The sequence below is a fragment of the Bufo bufo genome, chromosome 3, assembly GCF_905171765.1.
Source record: "Bufo bufo chromosome 3, aBufBuf1.1, whole genome shotgun sequence".
Classification (NCBI taxonomy): domain Eukaryota; kingdom Metazoa; phylum Chordata; class Amphibia; order Anura; family Bufonidae; genus Bufo; species Bufo bufo.
The window spans coordinates 27,996,277-28,017,417 of NC_053391.1; the positions used below are offsets into that span (position 1 = coordinate 27,996,277).

The 21,141-nt window shown below is 45.1% G+C and overlaps 2 protein-coding genes and 1 pseudogene across 4 annotated transcripts in view; 1 reads left to right on the forward strand and 2 right to left on the reverse strand.

Moving 5' to 3' along the window:
- Nucleotides 1-6,994, reverse strand: part of LOC120994425 (zinc finger protein OZF-like) — a 50,444-nt gene extending 43,450 nt beyond the window's left edge. For all 3 annotated transcript variants that reach the window (XM_040422986.1, XM_040422985.1, XM_040422987.1), the window contains exon 1: nt 6,637-6,994. The gene's annotated coding sequence lies outside the window, so the exon portion shown is untranslated. The remainder of the gene's footprint in view (nt 1-6,636) is intronic.
- The window catches only part of LOC120994418 (zinc finger protein 182-like), a 668,524-nt gene that overhangs the window by 369,272 nt on the left and 278,111 nt on the right, over nt 1-21,141 (reverse strand). The window lies entirely within an intron of this gene.
- LOC120996700 lies at nt 1,857-1,966 on the forward strand (annotated as a pseudogene).

Below are 21,141 nucleotides of genomic sequence, written 5' to 3' on the forward strand. Positions count from 1 at the left end.
AAACTTAAGCAGCAACTTTTCCAATTTCCAATATTTATCTAATTCTCAAAACTTTTGGCCACGACTGTACAATTGTTACCACCTGCTATACTTATCCAGGCAATAGGGGCCTATGTTTCAATACTCTCTCAGCACCAACTAATCACAATACAACAGCTTATCTAAGTGGGACCCAAAGTCCCCTGAACAAATATAGGCAACATTTTTCTCTTCGGAAGATTACAAGGAAGAGACTTAAAGGGAACCTGTCACCTGGATTTTGTGTATAGAGGTGAGGACATGGGTTGCTAGATGGCCACTAGCACATCCACAATACCCAGTCCCCATAGCTCTGTGTGCTTTTATTGTGTAAAAAAAAACGATTTGATACATATGCAAATTAACCTGAGATGAGTCAGAGCTTGAAAATATGACTCTCCTCTGGTCACACAAGTAAGATATGACTCTTATGTTAATTTGCATAAAAGGCGGGAAGTACAAAAATGCATAATACTTTGTCTGCAAATTAAATTAAAAGTGTAATTTATATGCTTAAGGTAACACAATGAACATTTAGAAATGCTCAGTGAGGGTAGCATAGTAGAGGTGACAGGTTCCCTTTAAAGATTTCAAATTGAATGCATAGTGCAGTGCATACAAAAAGTAATTGCAAATGATTAAAACAAAAATATACATACAGTGTGAGGCAGTGACAGGCCTCATAGCTGCTAGGGGAGATTTATGGCATGAGTTTCCATGTCTTCCCCGGCCATCATCAGATCTGAGGCAGCACCAGGTGCCACAATCAGTCTGGGATAAGAGCCCAGCCCAGACTGTCAGTTAGGGGAGAGAGTGTTTGGTGAAACATAGTCTTGTGAAGGTCCTGTACAAGTGGTCTCAACCGGGTTGGCTGAGGGGCCACTGGGCTAGGTGCTAGCCGGAACTTTGGGGGACGCCATGACGCCTGAGACTTAGGGTCATGAGACGGAGTTGGGAGGACTACTGGGCCACAATCCTCGCAGAAGCTGTTGAAGGGTTACAGCCAAGAGGCTGCGGGACTATAGGGCTGGAGAAAGCAACACTTATGTTCCTTGTGTGAACAGCGCTCTGTATAGGTGAGTCAAGGCTTATGTTTTTGTAGTAGTTAGTGCCTAGACAGGCAGGTCTTTATTTTGCATGATTTATGTTTTTGCTGGTGGCGAAAATAACTCACGTTGGACCTGAAATCCGGTTGTTGGTGGAGATAATTGTGAGAATGACCCCCAAAAGAGCGCTAATCCCTCACAACAGTTACAATGCATTCAACAGTTATGAAAATAAAAGGGATAAAATACTGATGTACAACAGTGATACCCTGACTGTGGGGACAGCTGAAAAATACAGGCAGTCACTCCAATCAAGATATGGACCCCAAATGGCTGACAATGAGCCCCTCTTTCCCTGGCCATTTAAACCCATTTTTTTTTACTCCCATACACTGGCTGGTGATGTCACAGAGGGGAGGTGGTCCTTATGATAATGAAGCATACGCATCCCATCCACTGGCTGGTGATGTCACTGAGAGGAGGCTGTCCTTATGAAGCATACGCCTCCCCTCACCCAGTTATATTTCTGTTGAGAAATCCATTAAAAGGTCATAAGCCCTGGCAGGAACCTCCTAAAAATATAATAGTATCTGCAATCATCTGGGCATACACTGGCCAACCAGGACATACCAAACACAACGCCAATCGACCCATGATTTTAACCTCTAGCCTATTCCAGGTAGTTCCCCTGGGTGTGTGGCTATGGATTGAACATATACAGTATATATGAGGGCTATTTTTGATTATAATGTGGGTCACTATGTGGGTCACTTCAAATATTAATTATGATGGTTCGCTTCTCGGCCTTTTGGCTAAGATCAAGTGTAGTATCTATTCTTATCAAGTCCTGGTGGTTCAGAGCCACTGCCAGGATGAGAAGATAGAACCACACAGCATCCCTAGGGTGTACGGCTTGGGCCATTTGTGCCCTATGCTAGGTGACCAAGGGCCCTGCCGGATTTAAGCCAGGGGATGAGATGTGTTTGAAAGCCCGAGGTGCAGAAGTGCCCCAGGAGTGGAGACCCTGGGGTGCCCGAACTCACTGGGGGGTGGGAGCCCACTGAGTGACGGCACATTTGCATGCACTTCCCTTTCTCATATTGTGGGCCCACTGTTCCTTTATTCTTTGCCTGGCATAAAGAGGGGGTATTTTTATAATTCCGGCCAAATGTCTGGACTGATCTTCAGCACACATTCACTTCATTTATTTTTTTCTGTTCACTGTGTGTTCACTTTCCACTTTTGTTTGTCACAAGGATTTTCAGGGTTGTGGCGCCCTTATGGGTTACCCCCTGAGGTCTGGGGGGGGAGGGGGGTGGCCATCTGGTTCCTCACCCTCCTGCAAAACCCCTTGGGGCTCTTCCTCCGGGGAGAACCCAACCCTGGTATTGTTGAGCTTCGTGTGAACATCTGGGGTGGCAGCTTGGATTTGGGCTGCCTTTTTGTCTTTGTCCCTTGCAGGTACTTACCTCCACTTGGACTGAGAAAGTTATCGGATTCCAAGTGCAGGAACTAGTGCAGGGATGGCCAACCTGCGGATCTTCAGTTGTTGAAAACCTACAACTTCCAGCATGCCCAGTCTGCCTACAGCTGCTTTTACAACAGCTGGAGAGCCGCAGGTTGGCCAGCCCTGATCTAGTGTGAAGGCTTTGATCAATACTTCTAGACCTCTATGAGTTCTGGACTACTAAAATGTTTGTTTGTCAGAGAGTGGGCCTCCTGTGCTGCTATCAGATATGCAATCCTCAAGGAACACAGATGGGATTATGAACAGTCAATTAATAGTGGAATTTTTTACCTATAACACTACAGTTTGTATATGTTATGTTGTATTTAGTGATGAGCGGGAGGTACCATATTCGATTTCGCGAATATTCGAATGAATATTCGTATTATTTTCGTAATATTGAATATTCGTAATATTGCTCTAACTCCGTCTTTTAGAATATTACGAATATTCTAAAAGACGAAGTTAGAGCAATATTAAGAAATTTCGTAAAATACACATATTAGCCTATCCATAGTTATAGGAACGTTGCCTTATTCAGGAAACAGGAAAAAAAAAAAAATAAATAAATAAAAAATAAAAAAACCTATGATTAAATTAATCGTACGATTTTTTTTTTCCTGTATTTTTTATTTTTTTTCCCTGTATAAGGCAACGTTCCTATGACTATTAGTCATAGGATCGTTGCCTTATACAGAAAAAAAAAATCGTACGATTAAATTAATCGTACGATTTTTTTTTGAAAAAAAAAAAAAAAGAATATTCGATTTCGCGAATATTTGGAACTATATTCTAAATATTCGCGAAATCTCGAAATTGCGATATTCGAGAAAAAAAAAAAAATCGAAATTCGAATATTCGCGCTCAACACTAGTTGTATTTTCTATGATAACCCCATGGTTTGTACACACTGTCCTTTCGTAATATTAAAACTTCACTTTAATAAGAGCCTTCTTGTGTTCTCACAATTCCATGACCCTAGAAGAAGTGGTGCCTAAATTGATGTATTAACCAATGAATGCCAGCCCGCATAGTGAGTTGTATAGTGTACTTACGAGAATTTAATAAAAGGCGTCTCATCTGCCAGATATGACATTGACGAGTTGCGACAGCTAAAATTGATTCGTTTTGGATGAGGAAGTGCTGACAGAGGGAGGTGTAGCGTGAACCGGCAGGCTCCCATCCTGAATGTAAGTTGGTGATCCTGACAGTCCATATATCAAGGTATACCATCAGGTGAAGGTCCGAGGCACAAAAATGTTAGGAGAGACAACTCCAGTGGTGCGTATCGCTCTGCAGCAAGTATTTATTTCTTTATTTTTTACCATAAACCACGTCTCTAATCCTACCCTATACCTTTTGTGTACCCGCACAGCAACATTGCCCGCTTAGTGCCTCCCCACAATATAAGGAAGTTGCCTTTATGTCACTGCAAAATAGTGATGCCCCTTTAGAGCCCGCCTAGACAATATGATGCCCCTTTAGTGAACTTTCACACTAGCGTTGTGAGGATACGGCAGGCAGTTCCGTTGCCGGATCCGGAAATCTGCATGCAAACGGATATCATTTGTTTCCGGATCACAAATGTACCGAAATACCGGATCCGTCTCTCCGATGTCATCCAGAAAAACAGATCTGGTATTTATTTATTTCACATTTTTAAAGGTCTGCGCATGCGCAGACCAGAAAACCGGCTCAGTCAATACGGCAATTTCCTGAACACTTGGTACCGGATTCGGCATTAATACATTTCAATGGAAATTAATGTCGGATCCAGCAAGTGTTCCGGAATTTTGGCCGGAGAAAATTCTGCAGCATCGTAAAAGGGACGGAACGGAAGACATCCTGATGCATACTGAACGGATTGCTCTTCATTCAAAATGCATTAGGACTAAACCGATGCGTTTTTTTTCCGGTATTGAGCACCTGTGACGGAACTCAGTACCAGAAAACTTTAACACTAGTGTGAAAGTACCCTTAGTACCCCAATGCAATATAAAGCCTCACTCACATCATAATGCTCCCTTTAGTGTTCCCATATAGAATGAACCCCCCTTAAGTTCTCCCCACAAAGCATGATGTCCCCTTAAGCAGCCTCCACACAGTGATGCCCTGGTCACAGGGTAATACTCCTAAAGTGCCGTTCCCCCCCCCCCCCCCACCCAGACAGCGATATGCCCTTTAGTGGCCATTATACAGTATGATATCCCCTTAGGTGTTCCTCACACTATGATGCGCCCTTAAATGCCCCCCAATAAAGTCATGCCCCTTAAGTGGCCCCCAGAAAAAGTTCAAAATTAGGTCTCCTTAACTGGCCCCTTGCGAAGAACGATACCCCGTAATGCCTACAATTTAATTCTGACTCAGCGCAACGCATTAATGTCATGACGCATGCAACACTGGGCCACAGACAGCACAGAACCGGGTGGAGCAAGTCTACAAGCCGGAGAGTTGTATTGAATTGTAAAGCAGGGACTGAAGGCTCCATTCTTCACCATTGTGTTCAACTATATGTGCATCCTGAGGACACAGATACAGTTGAAAGTGGGGTATGCAGGGGGTCCAGAAAGCTGCCACCCACAGTCCACATTCCGAGATGGTCCGCCAGTTGAGTACTGCTGTTCTATATGTTGAATCGGAAGATATGGTCAATGTAATCACAGAAGATCCAATACTAACAGACTTAGGCCTCATGCACACGACCGGATGTATTTTGCGATCCGCGAAAAATACGGATGACGTCCGTGTGCATTCTGTATTTTGCGTAACAGAACAGCAGACCCCTAATAGAACAGTCTTATCCTTGTCTGTGATGCAGACAAATAATAGGACATGTTTTTTTGCAGAACGTGAATACGGACATACAGAAATGGAATGCACACAAAGAACTTCCATTTTTTATTTTTGCGGACCCATTGAATTGAAAGGTTCCGTATACGGTCCGCAAAAAAGAAAAGAAAAACGGAACGGACACGGAAAGAAAATAAGTTTGTGTGCCTAAAAGGGTTTTCCGGTTATAACAAGTTATTCCCTATCCACAAGAGAACACAAGAATAGGGGGGCCCCATAGCCTGTGGAGGCCCCCCTGAAATAGACGGACCAGCTGGTCGTAAATACGCACCACCGCTCCATTATACCCCTTTAAAGATTATATATAAGCAGGATCAACCCTATCAAACCAGGCATATTGCATGGTGGAATTGATCCTTCTGATTAATGCAGAATGACTTGACCAGGCGGAAGGATGCTGATGCTTGGACCTGTCAGTCAAGGAAAGGGGTAAGTAGCCGTCAGGAACTCTGTGTACTGAAGCCTTCATTTGCGTAAAGAACAAAAGTCTTTATTCCTGAGAATGCTGAATTTGAATTTCACAGGGCTGGAAAACTTTGAACCAGCAGGATCAACCCTTATAGGAGGTACACCTGGTTTGACAGGGTTGATATTGGTGACAGCTGCATTTTAAAACCGGCTTTCTTCTTCAATCCCCTTGAGAGCAGAGAACCTTACGTAGAAAGGAGAGAGGATTTACTGTAATCGAAGGCACATCTTTAAGACATCTTATATGAAGAATAGGGCATAATTGGCGACATTTGAAGCCACTAATGTGGGCAGAAAGAGGTAGCACGCCGCTGGAAATTTTTTACCTTGCAGCCACGCCATTTTACGGTTTGCCCCCTTTACTGACGTGGACAGTCAGTAATGCCCTCTTTCCTGTAGCCCCAACCCTTCAGGATGCCTGGGGGCGCAACTGATGACACAAGTTCATGCGCCAAACACAATAACGGTGGTTCTTCAGGAGTTGCTGGGACCCATTGCCAGCACCCACACAATATGCTCTTTCAGGAGGTCTCCCTATTTTCCAGGGACCTGCCAGACATTTTTGGGAAAGCAGGCAATATGGAACAACATATTAATTGTACATTACTAATTACAAGGGAGGTGACGCTGCCATTGAGGTGTATGAGCAAGAAATAATCTAGCGCAAAATGATGCTAAGAAGCCTCGAGGTACGGTTATAAAAGTCATTATAATGGGTGACTTACTGTACACAGCACATCGACTTACCGCCTCCTTGGATCACTTATCCCCCTCAGGCTTCTTGATATCGATATTGGAGATAATTCTCCCACCGATAGGTCCTCCAGATGGTCTAGAGCTCCAAGGTCTAATTACTGGTTTATAATAAAAGTCCTTGTTACACTTTTTAGGGGGTAAGAGCCCCTAACTTCATCAGACATAAAGGAGAAGATACAAACAGCACAAACTTATTATTACATTCCATGCCGGCTGACAGGAAGTGCCAGAAACAGGAAGTGACATCACGCTAACGCTATATACCGGGTCAATGTTAATTCTACCTATATCAAATGATCAATCAGTATCTAGAACACCATTTTGGTCTAAAATGGGCTCCTACACAAACATCTGGTCGCAGGAACCGAACTGTGTTACACATACAGAAAGTTTGTGTTCCATAGACAGGAAGTGCCGTGTGTCCCAAATACAGGAAGTCTGTGTTCCAAAAACAGGAAGTGCCATGTGTTCCAAACACAGGAAGTCTAAGTTCCACAAATAGGAAGTGCCTTGTGTTCCAAATACAGGAAGCGCCATGTGTTCCAAACACAGGAAGTCTAAGTTACACAAATAGGAAGTGCCTTGTGTTCCAAATACAGGAAGTGCCATGTGTTTCAAACACAGGAAGTCTAAGCTCTACAAACAGGAAGTGCCTTGTGTTCCAAATACAGGAAGTGCCATGTGTTTCAAACACAGGAAGTCTAAGTTCCACAAACAGGAAGTGCCTTGTGTTCCAAGTATAGGAAGTCTGTGTTCCACAGACAGGAAGCACCATGTGTTTCATATATAGAAAGTCTGTGTCCTTTAGATAGGGACTGCTTACTTATTAGACAGGAACGCTTAGGGGGTCATTTATCAAACTGGTGTAAAGTAGAAATGGTTAAATTCCTCATAGCAAACAATCAGATTACATCATTCCTTTTTCACAGCGCCTTTGTAAAATAAAAGGTGGAATCTGGTTGCTATGGGCAACTAAGCCAGTTCTACTTTACAACAGTTTGATAAATGACTCCATTATTTTTTTTTTATAGCCAAAACTATAGGATTTTTCTTCTTACCAACAACATTAGCATGACCTTGCTGTTCATCCATCCACTACCCCAAAACCGATTATTAAAGGGGTTGTATCATCTTGGAAATTGTTAGGATATGCCCCCAACTTCTGTTAGGTGTGGCACCCACCTCTGGGTCCAGCACCTAGGGCGGCCAGACATCTGGTTTTAGCATTGTGCTGTCTGAGCGTGAGCTGCAGGCACAAACTGACCCTCCCACCACAGTCACCCGACATTCTTCCATTCTTTTTTTTTATCTTTGTCAGCAGCGGGGGAGTGGGTTAGAGGGGTTTGGGGTGGTTTAGTGTAGTCAGCAGCGTTGCCAGAGTATGAACCGAGTGCCACCTTATCTGCACCTATACTTTAGAACAGAGCCCTTAAAGTGTCCGATGGTGGACTGCACATGCGCTGCCGCCCTCCATTCATTTATAAGGGAGTGTCGAAAATAGAGAGACGTGCTCGGATATTTTTGGCAGTCTTATTGAAATGAAAGGGAAGTGCACAACGCAGTGTTGCTTCTCTCCAGAAGGAATAGTAAGGCGTGGTGCACCCCAATGGGAAATACACTGATGAGCAAAATGGTAACAATGTTTTGAACTTTTGACTTTCAGGCTCCATATCTCACCATCCACTACAGCTTCGAACGTGAGCCTACCATTATTTTAAAGACAATCATCTTGGCTATCTCATACATAAATTGGACTTGCGACTATTTAGCATATGATTAGTTATGCAGAGTGTTGTCATGTAACTGCATTGTTACTGTTTTGCTCCTAAAATTCTGATTTTTAATTTTATTATTTTGTTAGTATTTTGTAAATCCACTTTTAGCTTTCATCACTGCCTGAATCCTTCTGGGCATGCTCTCGATCAGATTCAAGTATGTCTTAACTGAAATCTGTTCCCAGGTCTCTTCTACACATTCCCAATGTTGGTGTGTACTCGTCGACTCACTTGGGTACGAATACAGCTTTTTCTTCACAAGTGTTCGATTGGGTTAAACTTGACAATTCCTTTAATTTCTCGACCTGTTAGCCCCCTTTTCAGTTGTTTCTTTTGGACCCATTTGCACCCATCAGAGCCCAATCTATTGACTTTTCTCTCATCGCTCCAAATCACCCATTTCCAGTCTTCTACGGTCCATTGTTCGTACTTTTATGCAAAGTCGAGACGATGCTTCTTATGACCAATATCTTTTTTTAGTCCACCATTCCAGACTTGTGTAATGTGCGTCACACAGTGCTTTCATGGACATCTGTGATTTCACTATTACAAAGCATATGGGCCACCTCCACTGTAGTGTTTGTCACGCCAGAACTGATAGACCTTGTGATGAGCCGACTTGTTGACTCCAATATTTTGCCTGGTCATTCACCTCTTGGCTTTGTAATGGATGGACAGACTTCATTTTGTAATCTTTCAACTGCCATGGCGATCCCATGATGCAGTTTGGCAATTTTCTGGGCCGAGATACCGATATCGATGAGTTGGATGATGCTGTGTCTCCTTTCTTGGGAAACATTCTTAATGGCTGCTCCTCGATTCCAACCAGTGACCTTTCACTTGGGAATCAACCTAATAACACACTAAACTATTAGGGAATGTGAGAACAGGTTATAATTTGTAATATACAAGAAGAAAAAGATTGTTCCACCACTAGGAGCAAAACATTAACAATGCTGTGACAAGAATCTGCAGAACTAATCATATGCTAAATAGGTACAAGTCCAATTTATGTGTGAGATAGCCACGATAATTGTCTATATGATGGAAGTCTCATGTTCAAAGCTATAGTGGACGGTGAGATATGGAGCCCGAAAGTCAAAAGTTCAAAACATTGTAACCCTTTTGCTCATCAGCGCAAGTCGAGAGAATCAGGGTCTGCAGTTAATCAGTGTGCTTCTTTACTGGAGAAATTAAGATGCAAAACAATACAGGCGAGGCATAGGGCTGGCTTCTCCAGTCTCCTCCCTGGAAGAAGAAAGTTTTGATGCTGAGGAAAGGCCTGAGCTAGCTGGCCCTCTCTCTCTTTCTCTCTCTCTCTCGCAAGGCTGCTACCCTGGTCAAGGGCTGGAGGCCCATGGTCTGTAGCTCAGTAGTCCAGGTGGCTCCTTGGTCACAGGGCTTGTGACCCATGGGCTCAGCATCCCCATCTCCGTGTCTTCTTCTGGTCACTTGTGCAGAATAGCAGAGTCTTCAACCCCAAGCACTTGTCCCTAACTGCAGAACCCTAGGGGCGGTGACCGCTCTCCTTATATACAGTGTCTGGCAGAACTAGGCCCTTCTAGTGGGAGGGGTGGAGTGGAGAAACTGAGCAAAAACAGTTACAATGTTTAAACTCCCGTCTATCATAGACTTACATTAGAGCTTCAATAATACTCAATGACAATGACACAGAAGTTTTCCAGACAAAAACAGGTTTTCAAACATAACAACAGAGCTAAAACCAGACATTCAAACAGTCAGTCTGTCTGGCTTGGTGGTAAACAAGTCTGGATTTTTCCCTCCAAAACATAATCTTCTTTAACCCCTTAAGGACTCAGCCCTATTTCACCTTAAGGACTTGGCCATTTTTTGAAAATCTGACCAGTTTCACTTTAAGTGCTGATAACTTTAAAACGCTTTGACTTATCCAGGCCATTCTGAGAATGTTTTTTTGTCACATAGTGTACTTCATGACACTGGTAAAATGAAGTAAAAAAAAATCATTTTTATTAATAAAAAAATACCAAATTTACCCAAAATTTGTAAAAAATTGCAAATTTCCAAGTTTCAATTTCTCTACTTCTATAATACATAGTAAAACCTCCAAAAATAGTTATTACTTTACATTCCCCATATGTCTACTTCATGTTTGGATCATTTTGGGAATTATATTTTATTTTTTGGGGATGTTACAAGGCTTAGAAGTTTAGAAGCAAATCTTGAAATTTCCCATTTGAAGCCCCCCTGATGCACCCCTAGAGAAGAAACTCCAAAAAAGTGACCCGATTTTAGAAACTACGGGATAGGGTGGCAGTTTTGTTGGTACTAGTTTAGGGTACATATGATTTTTGGTTGCTCTATATTACCCTTTCCGGACTGCGGTATGGAAAGGGTTAAACGGCTGACATCTGCACAGATGCCAGCCGTTTATACCAGAGTGTCAGCAATGTGCTGACACTTTGGTATAACCACTGGACGCCAATGAATTTTCAAGAGGAGGCGGGCGGGGGATCGCGATCCCGCCTGCCGCACCGCCTGCCTCCCGCACCGCCTGCAACCCCCCCCCCCCGCACCACCTGCCGGCATAAAATCATTCAGGGGTGCAGGGGGAGGGTGAAAAATCTACATTTTTGGCATTTTAAAGTTTCTGATCCCCGCGGTCAGGGACTGCGGAGATCAGAAACTGCAGAAAGCGCAGCAAACCGCAGGTCTGAATTGACCTGCAGTTTGCGGCGATCGCAGATACGGGGGGTCACATGACCCCCCTGGAGTTGTGACAGGATGCCGGCTGAATGATTTCAGCCGGCATCCTGTTCAGATTAACCCCCGCGGCGCCGCAATCGTGATTTAAACTTAGGACGTACCGGTACGCCCTGAGTCCTTAAGGATTCGGGAAATAGGGCATACCGGTATGCCCTAAGTCCTTAAGGGGTTAAACCCTATGGTAGCTGTGAAAAATTATCAGCTTCTCATTCAAAGTCCCACAAGTCTCTCAGTATTCATTAACACTTTCGACAGAGCCTTGCAAATACAATGCAAATAAACAGTATATATAGACTCACCTAAAGAATTATTAGGAACACCTGTTCTATTTCTCATTAATGCGATTATCTAGTCAACCAATCACATGGCAGTTGCTTCAATGCATTTAGGGGGGTGGTCCTGGTCAAGACAATCTCCTGAACTCCAAATTGAATGTCAGAATGGGAAAGAAAGGTGATTTAAGAAATTTTGAGCGTGGCATGGTTGTTGGTGCCAGACGGGCCGGTCTGAGTATTTCACAATCTGCTCAGTTACTGGAATTTAACGCACAACCATTTCTAGGGTTTACAAAGAATGGTGTGAAAAGGGAAAAAATCCAGTATGTGGCAGTCCTGTGGGCAAAAATGCCTTGTGGATGCTAGAGGTCAGAGGAGAATGGGCCGACTGATTCAAGCTGATAGAAGAGCAACGTTGACTGAAATAACCACTCGTTACAACCGAGGTCTGCAGCAAAGCATTTGTGAAGCCACAACACGCACAACCTTGAGGCGGATGGGCTACAACAGCAGAAGACCCCACCGGGTACCACTCATCTCCACTACAAATAGGAAAAAGAGGCTACAATTTGCACGAGCTCACCAAAATTGGACTGTTGAAGACTGGAAAAATGGTTTCTTGAACATGACAATGAGTTCACTGTACTAAAATGGCCCCCACAGTCACCAGATCTCAACCCAATAGAGCATCTTTGGGATGTGGTGTGACGGGAGCTTCGTGCCCTGGATGTGCATCCCTCAAATCTCCATCAACTGCAAGATGCTATCCTATCAATATGGGTCAACATTTCTAAAGAATGCTATCAGCACCTTGTGGAATCAATGCCACGTAGAATTAAGGCAGTTCTGAAGGCAAAAGGGGGTCCAACACCGTATTAGTATGGTGTTCCTAATAATTCTTTAGGTGAGTGTATATATATATATATTACAACATATACAATGCAGTTACCTGATATTAAACAGTATAAGTCAATGCAAGTTAACTCTTTAAAGTGAAATAAAGAAGTGTATAACTTTGCATAGGGGAAACAGGCAAATGTGCACAAATATCCAGACTTCAAAGTACCCCTGCTTCAGGGCACTACACTAGCACTCAGCTATTTTTGGCGCCCCCATAGGAATAAATTGTGGGCATATCAGATATTGTAGGCATATCCTAGCAATATGCCCCCAATGTCCAAGATGGGAATGCCCCTTAAATAGATATTGTTGGGTTTTTAATGAGGTCCTTGCTATCACTACTGATATAAAAAATAATATTCTATACCAGAGATACTCAAGTACTTTTGGTAAAGGTCCACATATCAAGTTATGTCATCGGGTGAAGGTCCGAGCCTAAAAATGTTAGGAGAGACAACACCAGTGGTGCGTATCGTTCTGCAGCAAGTATTTTTATATATTTTTTAATCATAAGCCAAGTCTCAAATTCTACCCTATATCTTTTCTGTACCCACACAGCAACATTGCCCACTTAGTGCCTCCCCACAATATAAGCAAGTTGCCTATGTGCCACCGCACAATAGTGATGCCCCTTTTGTGCCCCCAACGACAATATGATGCCATTTTAGTGCCACTAATGCAATATAATGCCCCACTCGCATCAGAATGATCCCTTCAGTGTTCCCACATAGAATGAACCCCCCTCCCTTAAGTTCTCCCCACACAGCATGATGTTCTCTTAAGCAGCCTTCACACAGTGATGCCCTGGACCACCATCACAGAGTAATGCTCCTTAACTGACACTCCCCCCACCCAGTGATATATCCTTAAGTGGCTATCATACAGTATGATACCCTCTTAAGTGTTTCTCGCACTATGATGCTCCTTTAAATACCCTCCAATAAAGTGATGCTCCTTAAATGGTCCCCCACAAAGACTTCAGAGTGATATCTCCTTAACTTGCCCATCACGAAGAATGATGCCCCGTAATGCCTACAATTTAATATTCACCTACCCCATGACCCCCCCACCGCCAGCTTTCTGCTTCACTACTGATGACTCAGAACAATGCATTGATGTCATGGTGCATGCAACACTGGGCCACAGACAGCACAGCATCGGGTGGAGGAAGTCTACAGAGTTCTATTGAATTTTAAAGCAGGGACTGACGCCTTTATTCTTTACCATTATGTTCAACTGTATCTGCATCCTGAGGACGTAGATACAGTTGAAAGTGGGGCATGCAGGGGGTCCGGAAAGCTGTGACCCGCAGTGAAGATTCCAAGACGGTCCGCCAGTTGAGTATCCCTGTTGTATATGTTCAATTGGAAGATATGGTCAATGCAATCACAAAATATCCAATACTGACAGACTTAAAGGGGTCTTCAGGTTATAACAAGTTATCCCCTATCCACATGAGAACGGGGGCCCCATACCCTGTGAAGGCCCCCCCTGAAATAGACAGAGCAGCTGGTCTGATATACACACCACTGCTCTATTCATTTCTATAGGAACGTTGGAGATAGAGTACCAAGTACAGCGCCCCTCTTCTGTTGATCTGTGGGGTTTCCCAATCCTTGTTATAAATGGAATAGCCCTTTAAAGAATATCTGTGTGCAGGATCAACCCTATTAAACCAGGTATATTGCATGGTGGGGTTGATTCTTCTGATTAATGGGAAATTACTGGACCAGGCAGAAGGATGCTGATGCTGATGCCTGGCCCTGTCAGTCAATGACAGAGGTAAGTAGCCATCACTGGAAAGAATGTATAAAGAATAAAAGTATTACTGAGAATGCTAAATTGGAATTTCACAAGGCTGATAACATTTTGATCAGCAGGATCAACCCTCCTAGGCAGTATACCTGGTTTAATATGGTTTATCCTGGTGATAAGTGTATTTTATACCTGGCTTTCTTCTTTAATCCCCTTGAGAGCAAAAAACCATACATAGAAACTTTGTACAATGAGGCACACATTGAGTTTAGGCTAATTAATAAGGAATGGTAGAGGTTCAATCAGAAACAAATGGAAGTCTTGCACAAACGTGTATCCAAGAGTGATATTGTCATCATAAGCACAGTCAAGGACGGGGTGTCATGCTCAGAATTAGGGATGAGCGGACCCAAGGATGATCGGGTTCGCCAAGTTTGGCCGAACTTCGGGTTAAAGTTCGGGTTCGGGACCCAAACTTGACCCGAACTCGAACCCGATTGAAGTCAATGGGGACCCGAACTTTGGTGCACTAAAATGGCTGTAAAATAGTCATAGTAATAAAATAAAATAGTCATAGTCATCAGCATTGGCCATGTTGGTGGAGTACTCAAAACACCGCAACACGGCACACACGTCCCGCATGGAGGCCCACTCAACGGTGGTGAAGGGGTGCTGTTCCGCAGTGCGACTCACCCTTGTGTGCTGCAGCTGAAACTCCACTATCGCCTGCTGCTGCTCGCACAGTCTCTCCAGCATGTGCAAGGTGGAGCAGGAAGGTCGAAGTTACGATGCAGCGCAGACAAGCGAGCAGCAGCAGGATGAGAACGCTAAAAATGTGCACGGCCCACACTTTCTGCAGCAGCTCTGACATATCGGGGTAACTTTTCAGGAACCTCTGCACCACCAAATTCAGCACCTGCGCCAGGCAAGGAATGTGCGTTAAACCGGCTAGGCTCAGAGCTACTATGAGATTTCGCCCATTATCGCACACCACCAGGCCGGGGTTGAGGCTCAGTGGCACGAACCACTCATCGGTCTGTTGTTCCATGCCCGTCCACAGCTCCTGCGCGGTGTGGGTTTTTTCCCCTAAACAGATGAGTTTCAAAACAGCCTGCTGTCGTTTCCCCCTGGCTGTGCTGAAGTTGGTGGTGAAGGTGTTATGCTGACAGGATAAGGAGGCTGTAGAGGAGGAAGCGGTTGCAGAAGGACATGTGCCAAAATGCTATCCGCCTCAGGCCCAGCAGTCACTGCAATTACCCAGTGTGCAGTTAGGGAGATATAGCATCCCTGCTCGCGCTTACTGGTCCACGTATCAGTAGTTATGTGGACCTTGCCACAGATGGCATTGCACAGTGTACACCTGATTTTGTCCGCCACTTGATTGTGCAGGGCAGGGATGGCTCACCTGGAAAAGTAGTGGCGGCTGGGAACCACGTACTGTGGGACAGCCACCCCCATAAGGTTTTTAAAAGTCTCTGTCTCCACCAGACGGAATGACAGCATTTCAAAGGCCAGGAATTTTGAAATACTGGCATTCAGGGCCAGGGATCGCAGGTGGGTAGGGGGGTACTTCCTCTTTCTCTCCAGTATTTGGGGGATGGACAGCTAAACACTTCCATGGGACAGTGTGGAGATGCTTGGTGACAGTGGTGGAGGTGGTGGTGTTGCTGCCACATCCTCTGTTTGCGGGGTGGCAGGTGCCACTGTCACTCTAGAGGGGGCGGAAGAGGCCGAGACTGCAGCAGAAGAGGGAACAGGAGGAGCCTGAGATCTTTCTTGGTTTTTGAGGTGTCTACTCCACTGCAACTCGTGCTTTACACTTAGATGCCTGGTCATGCAGGTTGTGCTCATGTTTGGAACATTTATGCCTCGCTTCAGGCTCCGATTGCACAGCGTGCAAACCACTCGCGTCTTGTCGTCAGCACATTGTCTGAAGAACTGCCACGCCAGGGAACTCTTTGGAGCTGGCTTTGGTGTGCTCACTCCCTGGGTGCAGTGGGCAGTAGCAGGCATACTGGCTAGGGGACGGTTACTCTGATTTTGCACGCTGCTCACTCTTTTGCTGTGCGGCTGGCGCAGTGTGACCACCTTCTCTTCCTCCGAACTGCATGACCTTGATTCCATGTGGGGTCTAGGACCTCATCATCCTCCACATAATCTTCCACCCAGTCTTCCTCCCTGACCTCCTGTTCAGTCTGCAAACTGCAGAAAGCCACAGCAGTTGGCACCTCTGTTTTGTCATCATCAGAGACGTGCTGCGGTGATCCTCCCATGTCCACATCCTGAAACATCAATGGTTAGGCATCAGTGCACTCAATCTCTTCCACTTCTAGGGTAGGGCTAGGTGGATGGCCCACGGAAACCCTGCCATCAGAGTATTTAAAAAGCAGAAGAGACTGCTGCATGACTTGAGGCTCAGACTGCTTGGCTGATTTGCAAGGGGGTGAGGTGAAAGACAGATGCCCATGGGCTGTAGGTGCCAACTTTGCTCTTTCAGCAGGGGACCGGGTGGGAGACAATGTGAAGGAACTTGAGGCACTGTCAGCCACCCAATCTACTACCGCCTCTACTTGTTCTGGCCTCACCATTCGTAAACAGGCATTCGGGCCTACAAAATAATGCTGATCGCTCTGTCGCCTATGTGCACCTAAAGAAAGGTGTTTCATTTGGGCGTGTAGCTGGCACAGATTGACCACGTCCTCTCCCTGCAACATGAGCTCCACCAACACCAGCAGCACCACGACCAGATCCCTTATTTGATGCTCCCCTCTTTTTTTGAGGTCACCCACTGAACTAACAGACAGATTAAATATATTAATTTCCCTATCACGTATGCAGTGCAGGTGTACCTCACACCAAAAATTGGTATATGTCACGGGCCGAACTAACAGACGGATTAACTATATTAATTTCCCTGTCACGTGTGCAGTGCAGGTGTACCTCACACCAAAAATGGGTATATGTCACCCACTAAACTAACAGACGGATTAACTATATTAATTTCCCTGTCACGGATGCAGTGCAGGTGTACCTCACACTAAAAATGGGTATATGTCACGGGTCGAACTAACAGGCGGATTACCTATATTAATTTCCCTGTCACGTATGCAGTGCAGGTGTACATCACACCAAAAATGGATATGCACTGCTCAAAAAAATAAAGGGAACACTTAAACAACACAATGTAACTCCAAGTCAATCACACTTCTGTGAAATCAAATTGTCCACTTAGGAAGCAACACTGAGTGACAATCAATTTCACATGCTGTTGTGCAAATGGGATAGACAACAGGTGGAAATTATAGGCAATTAGCAAGACACATAAATCACAGAAAAAATGCACCAAACGGATATGCCACTGACTATACTGGCTTGTCATAAATGCAGATATTAAAAGCTGAGACTTTCGCCAATATATTCCTGTCAGGAAAATATCGGAGCCCTTCATGCACCACGTCACGGTCACTCAGCATGGCAAAGGGTCCTACCACTACGCTACCTATGGTGTGAACAGGGTCTGAAGGTGATGTAATCCAGCTCGCAGCCAGGCTTCCACACAAACGCCTAGCAGGACAACTAGTGCAATGTGAACAAAGCCAGACTGTAAGCCACACCCATATCAGACCCTGTGATGGAGGTCACCAGGTGCAAAAGAGTGTTTGAATGCCAGGTAACGGCACATACACTACATATAAAACAAGACAAAAACACAGAAATATAGTGGCAATACTGGAGGAGCTGCTCAACCCCTAACACTGTAGCGTGTTTTACATTGGGGGAGCAGCCCCACCGCATGTGGACCGCAGCAAACGACTATCCCCAGCAAAAAATGCATACGGTGGAGGATGTCGGCGCGGTCCACATGCACCACAAGGGCATCCTACACAAAACGGAGCATTGTGCGGATGTAAATACAATCATATATTTTCCTGACAGGAATATATTGGCGAAAGTCTCAGCTTTTAATATCTGCATTTATGACTAGCCAGTATAGTCAGTGGCATATCCGTTTGGTGCATTTTTTCTGTGATTTATATGATTGTATTTACATCCGCACAATGCTCCGTTTTGTGTAGGATGCCCTTGTGGTGCATGTGGACCGCGCCGACATCCTCCACCGTATGCATTTTTTGCTGGGGATAGTCGTTTGCTGCGGTCCACATGCGGTGGGGCTGCTCCCCCAATGTAAAACACGCTACAGTGTTAGGGGTTGAGCCGCTCCTCCAGTATTGCCACTATATTTCAGTGTTTTTGTCTTGTTTTATATGTAGTGTATGTGCCGTTACCTGGCATTCAAACACTCTTTTGCACCTGGTGACCTTCATCACAGGGTCTGATATGGGCGTGGCTTGCAGTCTTGGCTTTGTTCACATTGCACTAGTTGTCCTGCTAGGCGTTTGTGTGGAAGCCTGGCTGTGAGCTGGATTACATCACCTTCAGACCCTGTTCACACCATAGGTAGCGTAGTGGTAGGACCCTTTGCCATGCTGAGTGACCGTGACGTGGTGCAATGATGGGCTCCGATATTTTCCTGACAGGAATATATTGGCGAAAGTCTCAGCTTTTAATATCTGCATTGATGACTAGCCAGTATAGTCAGTGGCATATCCATTTGGTGCATTTTTTCTGTGATTTATATGATTGTATTTACATCCGCACAATGCTCCGTTTTGTGTAGGATGCCCTTGTGGTGCATGTGGACCGCGCCGACATCCTCCACCGTATGCATTTTTTGCTGGGGATAGTCGTTTGCTGCGATCCACATGCGGTGGGGCTGCTCCCCCAATGTAAAACACGCTACAGTGTTAGGGGTTGAGCCGCTCCTCCAGTATTGCCACTATATTTCTGTGTTTTTGTCTAATTAGCAAGACACCCCCAATAAAAGAGTGGTTCTGCAGGTGGTAACCACAGACCACTTCTCAGTTCCTATGTTTCCTGGCTGATGTTTTGGTTACTTTTGAATGCTGGCGGTGCTTTCACTCTAGTGGTAGCATGAGACGGAGTCTACAACCCACACAAGTGGCTCAGGTAGTGCAGCTTATCCAGGATGGCACATCAATGCGAGCTGTGGCAAGAAGGTTTGCTGTGTCTGTCAGCGTAGTGTCCAGAGCATGGAGGCGCTACCAGGAGACAGGCCAGTACATCAGGAGACGTGGAGGAGGCCGTAGGAGGGCAACAACCCAGCAGCAGGACCGCTACCTCCACCTTTGTGCAAGGAGGAACAGGAGGAGCACTGCCAGAGTCCTGCAAAATGACCGCCAGCAGGCCACAAATGTGCATGTGTCTGCTCAAATGGTCAGAAACAAACTCCATGAGGGTGAAATGAGGGCCCGACGTCCACAGGTGGGGGTTGTGCTTACAGCCCAACAACGTGCAGGACGTTTGGCATTTGCCAGAGAACACCAAGATTGGCAAATTCGCCACTGGCGCCCTGTGCTCTTCACAGATGAAAGCAGGTTCACACTGAGCACATGTGACAGACGTGACAGAGTCTGGAGACGCCGTGGAGAACGTTCTGCTGCCTGCAACATCCTCCAGCATGACCGGTTTGGCATTGGGTCAGTAATGGTGTGGGGTGGCATTTCTTTGGAGGGCCGCATAGCCCTCCATGTGCTCGCCAGAGGTAGCCTGACTGCCATTAGGTACCGAGATAAGATCCTCAGACCCCTTGTGAGACCATATGCTGGTGCGGTTGGCCCTGGGTTCCTCCTAATGCAAGACAATGCTAGACCTCATGTGGCTGGAGTGTGTCAGCAGTTCCTGCAAGACGAAGGCATTGATGCTATGGACTGGTCCGCCCGTTCCCCAGACCTGAATCCAATTGAGCACATCTGGGACATCATGTCTCGCTCTATCCACCAACGTCACGTTGCACCACAGACTGTCCAGGAGTTGGCAGATGCTTTAGTCCAGGTCTGGGAGGAGATCCCTCAGGAGACCGTCCGCCACCTCATCAGGAGCATGCACAGGCGTTGTAGGGAGGTCCTACAGGCACGTGGAGGCCACACACACACTACTGAGCCTCATTTTGACTTGTTTTAAGGACATTACATCAAAGTTGGATCAGCCTGTAGTGTGTTTTTCCACTTTAATTTTGAGTGTGACTCCAAATCCGGGACCTCCATGGGTTGAAAAATTTGATTTCCATTTTTTTATTTTTGTGTGATTTTATTGTCAGCACATTTAACTATGTAAAGAACAAAGTATTTCAAAAGAATATTTAATTAATTCAGATCTAGGATGTGTTATTTTTGTGTTCCCTTTATTTTTTTGAGCAGTGTATTTCACCTACTTAACTAACAGACGGATTAACAATATTAATTTCCCTGTCACGTATGCAGTGCAGGTGTACCTCACGCCAAAAATGGGTATATGTCACCCACTAAACTAACATACAGATGAACTATTATATTTTTGTGTCAGGGGTACAAATATGGTGCATTTCACCCACAAAAAAATCACTATAGGTCACTGTCACGATCCCTCCCATGAGGTTAGAAGATCCGAGAGACTGGCTGCATGTGAGGTTATCCGACAGCCTCTCGGTTTTCACTTGTTGCAGTGTTGTTGTTGGTAATGACCACACCTCTTGTGTAGATTGTGGTCATTACTGCTCCTCTATTTAGTCTGGACTCACACTTCTTATCATGCGGTTGATATTATCTGCCTGGAGTTGGAAGAGCTGGTGTGTGGTTCACATCTGAGTTCCTTCTCATCCATTTTCTATTGAAGATAAGTGTACTTCTCTTTGTATTTTGTTGTTCCCATTTGCTCGTTGTTTACTAGGCCTCAGGGAGACTCTGGTTCGTTCATCTGGGAAGGAACCAGTAGTCTCAGACCCTGTCACTACTCCTAGGGATTTTCAGGGTTACTAGGGCCTAGGTTTACGATGTATGAATATTCCCACCTTCAGGGTCTATTTATACTGACAGGAGTCAGGGCTAGGTTTAGGGTTTCCTAGGTGGTTCCTGTTTCCCTTTCCCTAGCCTTAAGGCCTAATTCCTGGTCATTTTCCTTCTGATGTCTTTCTGGTGTTCTTCCCCTCC